This window comes from Ipomoea nil, unplaced genomic scaffold (assembly GCF_001879475.1).
Source record: "Ipomoea nil cultivar Tokyo-kokei standard unplaced genomic scaffold, Asagao_1.1 scaffold1322, whole genome shotgun sequence".
Lineage (NCBI taxonomy): Eukaryota > Viridiplantae > Streptophyta > Magnoliopsida > Solanales > Convolvulaceae > Ipomoea > Ipomoea nil.
Genome location: NW_017617750.1, coordinates 122370 through 135828, shown reverse-complemented (window position 1 = coordinate 135828; position 13459 = coordinate 122370). Strand labels below are relative to the sequence as shown.

The 13459-nt window shown below is 36.1% G+C and overlaps 1 pseudogene; it reads right to left on the bottom strand.

Moving 5' to 3' along the window:
• Positions 1–203: 203 nt before the first annotated feature.
• LOC109185529 lies at positions 204–1449 on the bottom strand (annotated as a pseudogene).
• Positions 1450–13459: the final 12010 nt, after the last annotated feature.

Genomic DNA, 13459 nt, shown 5'->3' with positions numbered 1-13459 from the left:
TAACACCGTTTAAAGCATGGGTAAAAGTGGAATTTCACATAGAATTGTTTATAATATGTAAGGAAAATCGCACTTTTGGTCCCTCAATTAGTGCCCAATCAACAATGTCATCCTTAGTTCCCAATTTGAACACAATTGGTCCCTCAATTATTTGACCATTAAGCAGATTTGGTCCTTCTGTGAGACCATCAGTTTAACTCCGTTTAAATCAGGGGTATAATTAAAATTTCACATGAGTAAGAATTGAAAGTAGTCTAGCCATCAACATAGCTGTGATTTCCGGTGATGATGGTCTGGTTAATGCCGTCGCCGATCATCATCAAGTATTTCTTGTTCTTGGCAATAGAGACGTATTCCTCGTACACGTCGGCAATCACGTATACGAGGAAGTAGCCGCCGTCGGACAGAGTGTTGTTGGGAGCAGTGGCGACATCGTCATTAATGGTGGTAAAATTTCCACTCCCATCTTGACTCACAACCACAATGTCAGTCACTAGAACCTGGTCATCTTCCTGAGTTTGCAGGAGCTTTCTCCGGCCAACTTGCTCAAAAATCGCCTTCGTCCGTTCCAACATCTCCAGAGGCAAACGCCCGTTCCAGAACTCAAGCTGTTTCTTGGTCGGACGCCCAAGCTCTGGCGGCGGCGGCCTTCTTCTTCCTCGGCACCCACCCTTTGGTGAACAGAGCCAGAGAAACACTAAACAGCGGCTGTCGTTTGCCAGCGGCGCCACGATCCCATTCCTAACGCTCCAAGCCGACGACGTCGCTTGCAGGCTGTCTGTACACGTCTGCGTGTTGGTGAGAATGGCGTTGAGCAATGTTTGCACGTCGTCAACTTCCAACACCGGGAGATACCAAGAAGTCCCGTTGTCAGTCTTGAAAAAACTGGAGAGATAATTCATGTTTAAACCGCGCGAGGAACTCGCTATCCTTGAGAGCTCGAACGGCGGTGGTGGTTAACGACTTGGCATTGCAGCGAAGGTACTTCTGGATCAATGACAGAAACTTGCCCGCAGCGGATAAGGATTTGCAGACGGAGAATCGGCCATAGTCGTAGACATTGGAAGAAGAGTTGTTGCTGGGGAGAACAATTTGGCAGTAAGATGGGTAGGGAGTGGACTTGCAAATGGTTGATGCCGAGAAATTTCTCAACGGTGGCGGAGCATCTGCGGTGTCGAAAATAACAACCGAGCAGAGAAAGGGGAAAAATTAGCTTAATATATTCAAGGCTATGTGAAATTTCAATTATACCCCTGATTTAAACGAAGTTATACTGATGGTCACACATAAAAACCAAATCTGCTTAATGGTCAAATAATTGAGGGACCAATTGTGTTCAAATTGGGAACTAAGGATGACATTGCAGATTGTGCACTAATTGAGGGACCAAAAGTGCGATTTTCCCTACTTATTATAAACAATGCTATGTGAAATTCCACTTTTACCCATGTTTTAAACGGTGTTAAACGGCTATAGAGACAGAAGGACCAAATCTGCTTAATGGTCGAATAATTGAGGGACCAAATGTGTTCAAATTGGGAACTAAGGATGACATTGCAGAATGGACACTAATTGAGGGGCCAAAAGTGCGATTACCCCCAAGTAAATGAAAATAAGCACAGGATCAACCCCTTTTAATCAAAATGAGTACAAATCATGTTTGAACTATAAAGAGAAAATTCATAAAATGGTCCTCTGACTATGGTCTTTTTTCAAATCGATCATTTGACTTTTAATTGCACACAAAGCAGTCCTTTGACTATAGTGAAAACCCTAAATTACCAGTTTTACCCCTCATTTTAACATCCACTTAACACCAAAACTAACGGAGGATCATTTTGACTTAAAATTCAATAGTCGAGGACCACTTTAGATACAATTAAAAGTCAAGGAACCAATTTAAGAAAATGCCATAGTGGAAGGACCATTTTAGGAATTAACTCTTTTTTAATGATCTGAGCATAAATTTGTTGCTTTGACAACTTTTCTAAAAAGAAAATTACAACTAATATAGGAATAATTTTCTTATATATTAACATAGCATCATCATAATTAACAATTAGCAAATATGCATGTATGTAACAATTAAGATGAATTGAATATATATATATATATATATATATATATATATATATATATATATATATATATATATATATATATATATATATATTTTTTTTTTTTTTTTTTTTTTGCATGCATGGTTAGATATAGAAAATATTCCAGTAACATCAATGTAGTTTTTTGCCTTCTATTATAATTTATAGATAAGAAATTATAAATAAAGGAATTTTGAGGGGTAGAAACGGTCTACCAACCGTCGTGATTCCTTTGATTGGTTTGCTTTATTCTCCTTGAAATTCTTAATTAAAACAAACCTAGAATATGAATCGTCTATTCTAACACGCAAGTAGTATTTCTTGGGCACGAAGAATTATGAAGCTAAGTATGCCACTGGGCTAGCCTGCCTACCCACCATGAAAGGTGAATAATGTGAATACATGACAAAACACAATTACTGAGCTTCCTTTTTTTTTTTTGGAAGAAACTGAACTTCCTTTTTATTTTTAGATTTCTCATGTTTTGAAACATATGGATAATGACATCTCTCTTGTTTAATAATGGCTGATTTAGCCTTAATTTTTCCTCCATTAATATTAATAAATTTAATATAACAACAAAATTTAGAAAAACATTTTATGACTCATTGTCTGAACAAAAAAAAAAAAAATTATTTAGATTTTTTGAATGCTACTGACTTTGTTACAATACAGTATATGTTCATAGCTGTTTTCTCAACCTACTGAATCACAAAGAGTCAATACTGCTTCCACTGTGACTCGAACCACAACCTCCCAAGAAACATAAAATACTTGACATAAAATTTTTTAATCATCTTCATTCCAATATATACATAAGTATAGAGTTTCAGTATAACTACAATACTATGAAGGATGAAGAGGTATTGTCATAATATAAAACCTATAGTAATGCCCACATATATTTATTTACAACATTTCAAATATTTATTGGAATAGCTTGAATCTTAGGCTAAATAAGTAAATCACTGAACACAATCTCAAAGGGCAATACTATTAAAAACAAATTTGCAGTTGAAATTGTGCCCGCATACTTGCGTTTTTTTTTAAAAAATATAATGCAATAAATAAAGCGTACTAAAATAAAAAAAGTGATGGAAATTTTTATAGTAGTTTGAAAATTGTCTAATTCCTCTACTTCATTCTTTAAAAAATTACAAGTGAACCAACCTTACGCCAACGACAAACTTTTTAGGCATTTTACATGTTTTTCCACACTTGTTACTCCTCTTTATACTTTCGTAGAGTTAGTCTCCAAACTTTTTCACCACATGCAAATGATTTAATTTGATCCTCAAATGTATGTATACTCAAGAAATTGTGAAATGATATTTAATATTGAGGGTTTAGGGCCTCAAATTTAAACTCCAAAATTAAGGGCCCATCACGGGTCATACTTTGGAGATTAATGCAGGAAGCTAAGTAAATTGCAGAATGTGTCATCCTGCAACTACTAATAAAACAAAGCTTATTATGAACACTGACAGATCTAGAAAATTACATGAGTGGGGGCGTACTTAAAATAATTTTAGAATTATTAATGCCAAAATATCAAACACCTATAATAAGGTTTAAATACATTAATAAATTATAATAAAATATTTATGATAGACTATATGATAGTTAGGAATGAAGCCAAAACTGTACTTGGGTAGGGTGAAATTTTAAAACACTTTGAAATGTTATAAAAATATTTATAGTAAAATATTGTGGACTACATTAACTAAATGATTCACAAAAAGGGCGGGTAGAACTAAAATATACTAAAGTGTTGTAGGTGGGATTTGAACCCATACCATTTCATATATTATAACCAATGTTTAACCAATTGAGCTATTAAATTACTTGATTATCTTTACATATGAATATATATTAATCGGAAGAAGTGAGTGGAGGCAGCTGACCCCACTGCCCCCATTGTGGCTCTGATTATGAACTTATTTTGTGTTGGTTGACTAGTTAAGTTGTGTATTTGTGTTCAAATTTTGAGGTATTCTCTTATTTGACTATTTTTTTTTTTAATGAGCGCTTCCTTTGTTTTTGAGTACTTGTCAGATTTGAACATGAAATAGATTTTTTTTTTTTTTTTTTTTTTTGAAAATGAACATGAAATAGATTATGAATTAGTTACTCTTTGAATCTTTGAAATAATGAAAAGGAAAGATCCAAACATAGTGGAACGGAAATGAGGGAATATTTGTGGCCTTTGAAACATGTTCACATGAATGAAAGAACAGGGTCTGCATAGGCAGCTCAGTTGGTTATAGTGGTGAAATTTGGAAAGAATGTCCAGGGATAGAGTCTCACCAATAGGCAACAACAGTGTGGAGCAATCTCTCAAACTGAGGGGGCTCCTTGTGCTCAGTAAACAAAGTTCTAGTTTCTGTGATTCGGCAGAGTTACCATGATTTACATCCTCCTAGATGCTCTGTCAGGCCGTAATGTGGAAGCACTAGGGTTGGGGATTCAACATTTAGTTTGGAAAGAATGAATGAAAGAACAGTTCTAAAGGGGAGCTAATTAAAAAAAAATAAAATTAAATACAGCAGTGTGGGAGCAAACTCTCAAATTGAGGGGCTCCTTGTGCGCAGTAAGATACTCTGTCAGGCCGGAGTATGAGGACCCTTAAGGTCGGAATTCAACCTTTAGTTTCGGAAGAATGAATGAAAGAACAGTTCTAAAGGGGAGCTAATTAAAAGAAGAGTTAATTACCAAAATGGTCCCTTGACTATAGCGAAATTACCAATTTGGTCCTTGACTATTTTTTTAACCAATTAAGTCCCTCAACTTTAAAATTTTTAACCAATTTGGTCCTCCGTTAGTTTGACCGTTAGTCAACCGTTAACTTGGGACCAAATTGGTAATTTTGCTATAGTCAAGGGACCATTTTGGTAATTAACTTTAGGGTGGGCAATTCGGTTTAGTTTTTCGAATCAAACCGTACCAAATTAGTTAGATTCGGTAATATACCGAACAACCGAACTGTAATAGATTCTTGTACATCGAACGGCTCGGTAAAAACTCGAACCGAACTGAATTGTACGGTAAAAACTGAACCGAACGAAATATCGTTTGAACTTTGGATTGCTATTTTGTTATATATTAGACTTTGGATATGGACTATGTAAACATCATAACACATAATATAGAACTTTTGATAACAAACCATAAAAAAATGAAATAAAACATTTACGAGAGATACCCGTGAGAATATGAGCTGAACGGCAGAGCAAGCAACAAGTGAGTTGGATTTTTTTTAATTATTTATTTATTTATTTATTATTATTATATTTTTTTTTTTAAAAAAATCAAACGGTATTTGATTCAGTTCAATTTTTAACCGAACAATTCGGATATGATCGGATCGGGTTTTTTATCGAACCGTTCGGTATACAAGAATCCAATATCGTTCGGTTGTTCGGTATATTACTTTTGGTTCGGTTCTAGAAAACTGAGCCGAATTGCCCACCCTAAAGTTAATTACCAAAATGGTCCCTTGACTATAGCAAAATTACCAATTTGGTCCCAAGTTAACAGTTGACTAACGGTCAAACTAACGGAGGACCAAATCGGTTAAAAATTTTAAAGTTGAGGGACTTATTGGTTAAAAAAATAGTTAAGGACTAAATTGGTAATTTCGCTATAGTCTAGGAACCATTTTGGTAATTAACTCTTAAAAGAAATTAAATGTGTATCATCCAATATAGCTTACAGCTGTGTGCCAAAGAAAAGGTGTAGCTCTATACCTAGAATTTGAATACCTATATGGCACTGTACATGTACAGCGTGCACGTCTTTCTTAGAATAGTAAAGTATCTTCTGGTCTCTCGCTTTTTCTAATTTTTAGATTTTGTTTTACCCATTTCAAATTTGGCAATTTCTTGACATATCTTTTAGGTTTTCTTCTGCCCTTAATTTCATTTATATTTTATTTTAAATGTTTTTGAGTTAATAAGCTTCAAGATATTTTTGGTTAAATAAAAATGCATTTACAACTTAAAGGTATTCAAATGTTTAAGTGTAACAAATATGAGTTTAGAAAAAAGTTTAATTATATTTGAATAAAAGTTATACAATAATGCATGTTGTACTGTGGATCGTTGTAAGTTCAAGAATCTTCATAAAATTAAATCTTAATTTTTTTCCTTTTGAGGACCACTACTGATTAAATTTCGAAATTTGAAAGACCATGGGTGGTTAACTTAGACCACGAATGGTTAAATTTGAAAGTCGAAGGACCACAAATGGTCAATTTGAAAGTTTAGGACTAAATGTGACAAAATCACTATACTCGGAGGACCTTAGATGGTATTAACTCGAGTTTAAAATGACCACGAGACGTCCTAAAAGGACCACTGGTGGTTAATTTTTAAAACATGGAGGACCATTGGAGGTCATTTAAAACTCAGATGACCAGAGCTGGTAAATCGCTAAAACTCGGAGGACCATTGGAGGTATTAACTCTTTCAGAATTTATCAGAGTATCAATCAGTATCCTAACGTATATCAATGCAAAATTAACAAATTTTTCAAAAAAAAAAAAATATTTCAAGAATGCATAACTATGACCTGTGACAAAAAATGTTGGATTAACTAGTGCAATAACAGTTTTAGTGGGAAGCACCCTCACGGGATAGTACCCTAAACATAGTTTGTGCAACACAACCCTATTAATTGGGGTGATTCATGCTTCATATTGTTGCCACTTCCGCTAGAAATGAATTCTAGTCTCCTGGTATGCTTCACTGTAATTTTAGTGCCTTGGCACAATGCACCTTCAAAAACAGAACCAAATCTTCCTTCCCTAAAAGTACAATGATAATAGGCATAGTTTCTCATCTGTGTTGGATATATATTGTAAATTAGGTGCACCGTTTCATCAATGCATGCCCAATGCGTGATTGTAATTAATTGTCCAAAGTTCATGTTAAATTGTATATTATAATTTTTTTTTTTTTTAAAACAACCATCAAAGCGAACTATTTTTGCAAAATCAAATCACGAATACAATGAGTGATATCTGGGTCCCACACCCCCTGACCAGTATACGAGCAAGAAGCTGTCACCAGAGTGTGAGAAATTAAATCACATTGTCTGTTATATTGAATATTTTTAATACACTCTAACATATTCATAGTATATGTTTAACAATTATGTCAATTTTAATTGGTATGGGGTACAAACCTAACACCTTATTTATGAAAATCAATAAGTTAAGAATAATAAATAGTTAATGGAATTTTCTGTTACTAAAGTTTACACTGATGGAATGCAGATGTATTTAAGAAAAGTAAATGATATAATAGAGGGTAAAATAGTAAAAGAAATACTAAAATCAAAATAATATAAACAATTCATTTCAATAAACAATTACACAAACTTTTTTTATTTTCGGTTAAGAGCCTGATTTTATTGCTCTTATTAGGTTTGTAGACATACTATATGTAATATTTTTATGAAATCTTTTTTTTTTTTTTTTTTAATCCCATTAACTAGATGGTGAAGTTATTAGCTAGTAATTTATTAGTACATAATCAATCTATAACAACGAGCCTCTAATGTCACTTCGTTAGGGAACAAACCTTCAAAAGAGCACGTTCACTTGTACACGGCTAATGTACATGGGAAAGAGACACGATTTGAAAGGCAGTTTGAATGACCAAAAGTAATAAAAGTTCTCCTGAGAACAAAAAAACATGAACTTCACAATAATTCCAGCAGAACAGATGAACACCCTTCGTCCTAGGGGAATTATTTCAAGAGATTCCAAGTTCCAAAGGGAAAAAAAATATTCTCTGTGTTTTTAAATTAAAGTTGCTTCATTATTATTCAGGATTACATGCCCTTCAAACCCTGATAATATTTGGGCATAATTTTATATCTTAATTAGCTCTTTAATTGATTGATTTTTAATGAGCTGAGTTTGCGATAGATTATGTGTCCGATCAATTAATTTTGTTTTGTTGGTACGAAACTACGAATGAAGAGGCATGTCACATGTGTGGGAATGAGTATGAAAGTGGCATTTGCAGGGCGAAAATGAGCCATTTGTGACACATAACAAAGATACATGGACATGGCATAGCTTGAAGACTAAGAGAACAAGTTTTTGAATGTTAAAGAGCAAGACATTTGAATAAAAGTGGAGGTCCTGTGCGACATCGTAATTTGATCCCTTTTTAACTATTTCTTATATATAAACAATAGTTGTTCAATTGTATAAATATGTTGCACTACTCTAAAGAATCAAATCCCTTACTTTGCACAACTAATTGCAATATCACACAAAGTCAAGTTAAGACTGCAAATCCTCATATAATATATGTATATAAGCAGTGTTGCAAAAATCAAAATCCCGTCTAGGCACCAATTAATCAACGCTTAGACGCTAGGCGCTGGCCGGCCGCCTAGCGTATCACCATAATCAGTGGTCTAGGCGGCCGACTAGGCCGCCTAGGCCTCTTAGGCGCCTACAAAACCGTCTAGTCGGTCAATTAGCTATTGTTTCATTTCTTTTTTCTTTTAAATGGGTTATTTCACTCAAAACGACATCATTTTGAGTGAAATAACCTTAAATTGTTCAAACTTTATATGTTTTTAAGTTAATATTTAATATTTTAGTATTAACTATTAAAGTAATGAAATAATTTATAATTATCAATTCTTAAAAAATTAAAAACTTTTAAACAAATTTTTTAAAAATAAAATAAAAAATACACGGGCGCCTAGGCGCCGATTAACTACCGCTTAGGTGCTAGGCTCTTCCCAAACTCTCGATGAGTGCCTAGTGATTTTTTCAACCAGGTATATTGTTGGGAAAACATCCAAAGGCAAGGTTTTAGCCACGTGGTAATGACTCATGTGCTAAGCATAATTATCCAAATGGATTATGTGGTGAACATATGTCCTAATGGATTATGTGGTAAGCACATTTCTCGTACGGCTGAACCATGTGTGAGCTATCTTTGTGGCTTGGCTGTAATGGAATGTGAAATGCTATAAATAGCAATGCATTTCATATTCTTCTTTACACAAAGTCACGACTTTACAGACATACTTGAGAAACACCGTGTTGAGTTCTTTTAGACTGATTTCTTCCCGTTTGTGTTATTTGTCGGAGATATAACGATACCCTGGTCCTTAAATATCTTTAAGATAGTGTTGCCAAACACGACACAGAACGCTGCCGGTTTCCTGTCCCGAAGCAACAACACATCGCAAACTACCTTTCAGGTATTTATTTTGTTGTTACGCACAACAGTTAAAGATATTTAATTCAGGGAGGCGATGTCTATTGCAATGAAGCCAGCTTCTGATGTCACACCCATCGAAATTCTAATCGGAGGTATGAACTACAAATGATGGGCTGCTAGGATCGTTATGCTGCTGGAAGAGAAGGATGTTGACTATGTGATATATGAGGATCCAGCCACGTTCATTCTGGCGGCTACTACCGCGACCGCGACCACTGCTACTGCCACTGCCGTGGCAGCTGACAAATCTGACAATGCCGATGATCAAGCTCCTGCGCCGAGACCTACCCGGACTACACCGCAGGTTTGTCCTAAGTATGTGAAAGACAACAAAAGTGCACGATCTACAATTCTTCAACGGGTAACAACTTCAATTTTTGATATGTTTTCTGGAGAAAAATCTGCAAAAACTATCTGGGAAAAATTGCAAGGAAAGTATGGTTCCGATGTAACCGGTAGAAGGAAGTACGTCGTGGGACGTTGGCTGCATTTTCAGATGACCGAATCCAAAACTGTGGTGGAACAGGTACATGAGTTCGAAAATATGGTTTCTGATATGCAAACTGAAGGTGCTAAAGTCAACGATGCATTCCTGTGCGATGCACTCGTTGATAAGTTGCCCGAGTCGTGGGTAGACTTCAAAAGTAAAATGAAACATGAGCGACGCAACTACACCCTTCAAGAACTTATCAGTAGCATCAACATTGAAGAGGAAAATCGCACGGTACAAAAATCTGAATCCTTTTCTTTTAATTCAAAGGTTAACTTTGTTGAGACTACAGGAAAAGATGATAGGCATAAAAAAGGTGATCAAAATAAAAATAAAAAAAGGAATGCGAAAAATAACAACAATCGCATAAAAAATGGAAAAATTCAGAAAAAGGGCAAGGGCGACGAGTGCTATGTTTGTGGGAAACGTGGACACCGAGCTGCACAGTGTTATCATCGCAAAGGGTCCACAAATAAAAATTCAGAGAAGGACGGATCCAAAAATCAAGCAAATGTGGTAGAAACCACGGAGGATGACGAGGCCATAGCAGCGGTGATTACTGAGATTAACATGGTCGGAGACCCAGACGAGTGGGTCGTGGACACCGGGGCATCTCGTCACTTCTGCAACAACAAGTCATTTTTCAAGGTGTTCGAGCCCGTAACTGGAGGAGAACAAGTCTTCATGGGCAACTCCAGCATTTCTGAGGTAAGTGGTAGAGGAAAAGTAGAGTTATTGCTTAATTCTGGCAAGAAGCTATTACTGAACAATGTGTTGTATGTTCCCTCTCTGCGTAGAAACTTAATTTCCGGGGGCCTACTGAATAAGGCCGGGATTAAAATTGTCCTTGAGTCAGACCGCTTGGTTATGACTCGGTGTGGGACTTTTCTCGGAAAATGGTACATACGGGGGAGATTATTTGTGTTAGACATATCTGTAATTGGACCAGAATCTATCAATAAGAATAATGCTTCTCCTTCGGCTTATATTACTGCTTCAGTTAATTTGTGGCATGGTAGATTAGGACACGTTGGCTCAAAGTGCTTAAATAGATTAAAAAGCCTAAACATGTTGCCAAACTTGTCTAATGATGCATGCTCCCAATGTGAAACTTCTGCTGAAGCAAAATTTGCTAGGAAACCCTTTTCTACTGTAGCTCATCGATCTTCCTCTGTGCTTGAATTGATTCACTCTGATCTAGTGGACTTTAAAACCACTGAAAGTAAAGGTGGAAAACGGTATTATATAACCTTTATAGATGACTATTCTCGTTTTAAAAAACTATACCTCTTAAGATCAAAAGATGAAGCTGAACAAAAGTTTGTGATTTTTAAAACTGAGGTAGAAAATCAATTAAACTTGAAAGTAAAGAGGCTTCGTTCTGACAGAGGTGGAGAATATGAATCTTTTTCGCTAAAAACCTTATGTGAAACTTCGGGTATAATCCATGAAGTAACTGCACCATACTCTCCCAAACAAAATGGCATCGCGGAAAGGAAAAATAGAACCCTTAAAGAAATGATTAACGCCATGTTGATCGGTTCAGGAGCACCAGACTCTATGTGGGGGGAAGCTGTTCTAACGGCGAACCACATTTTAAATAGAGTCCCACATAAAGGGTTCGAAAAAACTCCTTATGAGATGTGGAAAGGGCACGCCCCAAACCTGAAATACTTTAAGGTATGGGGATGCTTGCCTAAGGTGGGTCTACCATCCCTGAAAAGGTCCAACATAGGACCCAAAACCTTTGATGCCGTTTTTGTTGGATATGCCGAGAATAGTGCAGCATATAGGTTTATGTGTTTAGAAAACCGTTCTATGTGTGAATCAAGAAATGTAATATTCTTTGAACATATCTTTCCTTTAAAAAATGCTTATGTCTCACCAGTTGATACTCTGTGTCAAAATGATAATGCCATTTTTCCTAGCATTAATAACAATTTGGATGAGCCCAGAAGAAGCAAAAGACCCAGGATCGAGAAGAATTTTGGTTCTGAGTTCATAACATGTCACAGAACTAAAAGACTTAAACAAACTGTATGATCAGTTTGTGTGTCAATTAGTCTTGGAAGAAGAACCAAAAATGTTTAAAGAAGCAATGCAGTCAGTCGACTCCATTCTGTGGAAAGAAGCAATCAAAAGTGAATTGGACTCTATTGAGTCCAACAACACTTGGGAGTTGGTAAATCTACCCAACGAGTGCAAGCCAATTGGCTGCAAGTGGATCTTCAAAAGAAAACTTAGACTAGATGGGTCTATTGAAAGGTTCAAAGCCAGGCTAGTAGCCAAAGGCTTTACACAAAGATTCGGTGAGGATTACTTCTACACATACTCACCAGTGACAAAAGTGGGAACCATTCGAGTTCTATTTGCACTAGCTTCTTTACACAACTGGATAGTTCACCAAATGGATGTAAAAACGGCGTTCCTCAATGGTGAACTAGAAGAAGAGATCTACATGGAGCAACCACCTGGTTGTGTTGATCCAGGGCAAGAAGGAAAGGTATGTAAACTAAAAAGATCTCTTTATGGTCTAAAACAGGCTCCCAAGTAGTGGAATGAAAAATTTCACAAGACCTTAATGGACCTAGGCTACACGACTAACCGGTCAGATGCCTGTTTGTACTCCAAAGAGGTCCAATCTAGCGTTGTAATAATATGTCTCTATGTGGATGACATGTTGATCTTTAGCTCAAGTATTGAGGCTATAAATGAAACCAAACGAACTCTATGTCAAAAGTTTGAAATGAAGGATCTAGGAGAAGCCGATGTGATACTCGGGATAAAGGTCAATAAAACCAAGGAAGGTTACCTTCTATCCCAAGGTCACTACACAGAAAAACTTCTGAGGAAGTTTCACAGTTATGATGTTGTTCCGGCTTAGACTCCTTACGATCCCAGTGTCAAACTAATAAAGAACATGTAGTCAGGTGTGTTTCCAGAGAAATATGCAAAAGTAATTGGGAGTCTAATGTTCTTGATGAACTATACACGTCCCGACATTGCATTTGCGGTGAATAAACTTAGTCGTTTCACTCATAACCCTAGTTGTAACACCCCGTGTTACGACCCCTAAGATCAATTAAATCATTTAATCAATTACCCAAAAGAAAGAATTAAATCACAATAATTAATTAGGAAGACCCACCATAGTCCACGGGCCCTTATCCCTAAACCCAATCCTTAGTCCCAAAAGAAATAGAATTAGCAAGCCCATAATATTAGTTCCTAACTAGGACTCCTAAATATATAAATAGGGGACTTAAGGGGCACCTAGAAACCCCCCACCACAAGAATAACGCCCACCACCCCAAAGAGCTCCAAGAATCCCCCTAGAAGAAATCAAGAAAGCAAGAAAGCTTAAAGAAAGACCCTTCATAGCCAAGGAATTAATTAAGGCTAAGAGGTAACCCATGTCTCAACAAAACCTATTTTCATAGTTATGATTTCTCCCGTAGGTTTTCCCCATATTATTGTGTATTGATGATTTGTGATGTTATTATTGATGATTGATGGGATAATTCCATGGGTGATCTTGACATCGGGAGATTCTTGATAACTATGGTGTTCTTAACGATTATGTGGAGTTCTTGATAATTATATGGTGTTCTTGATAA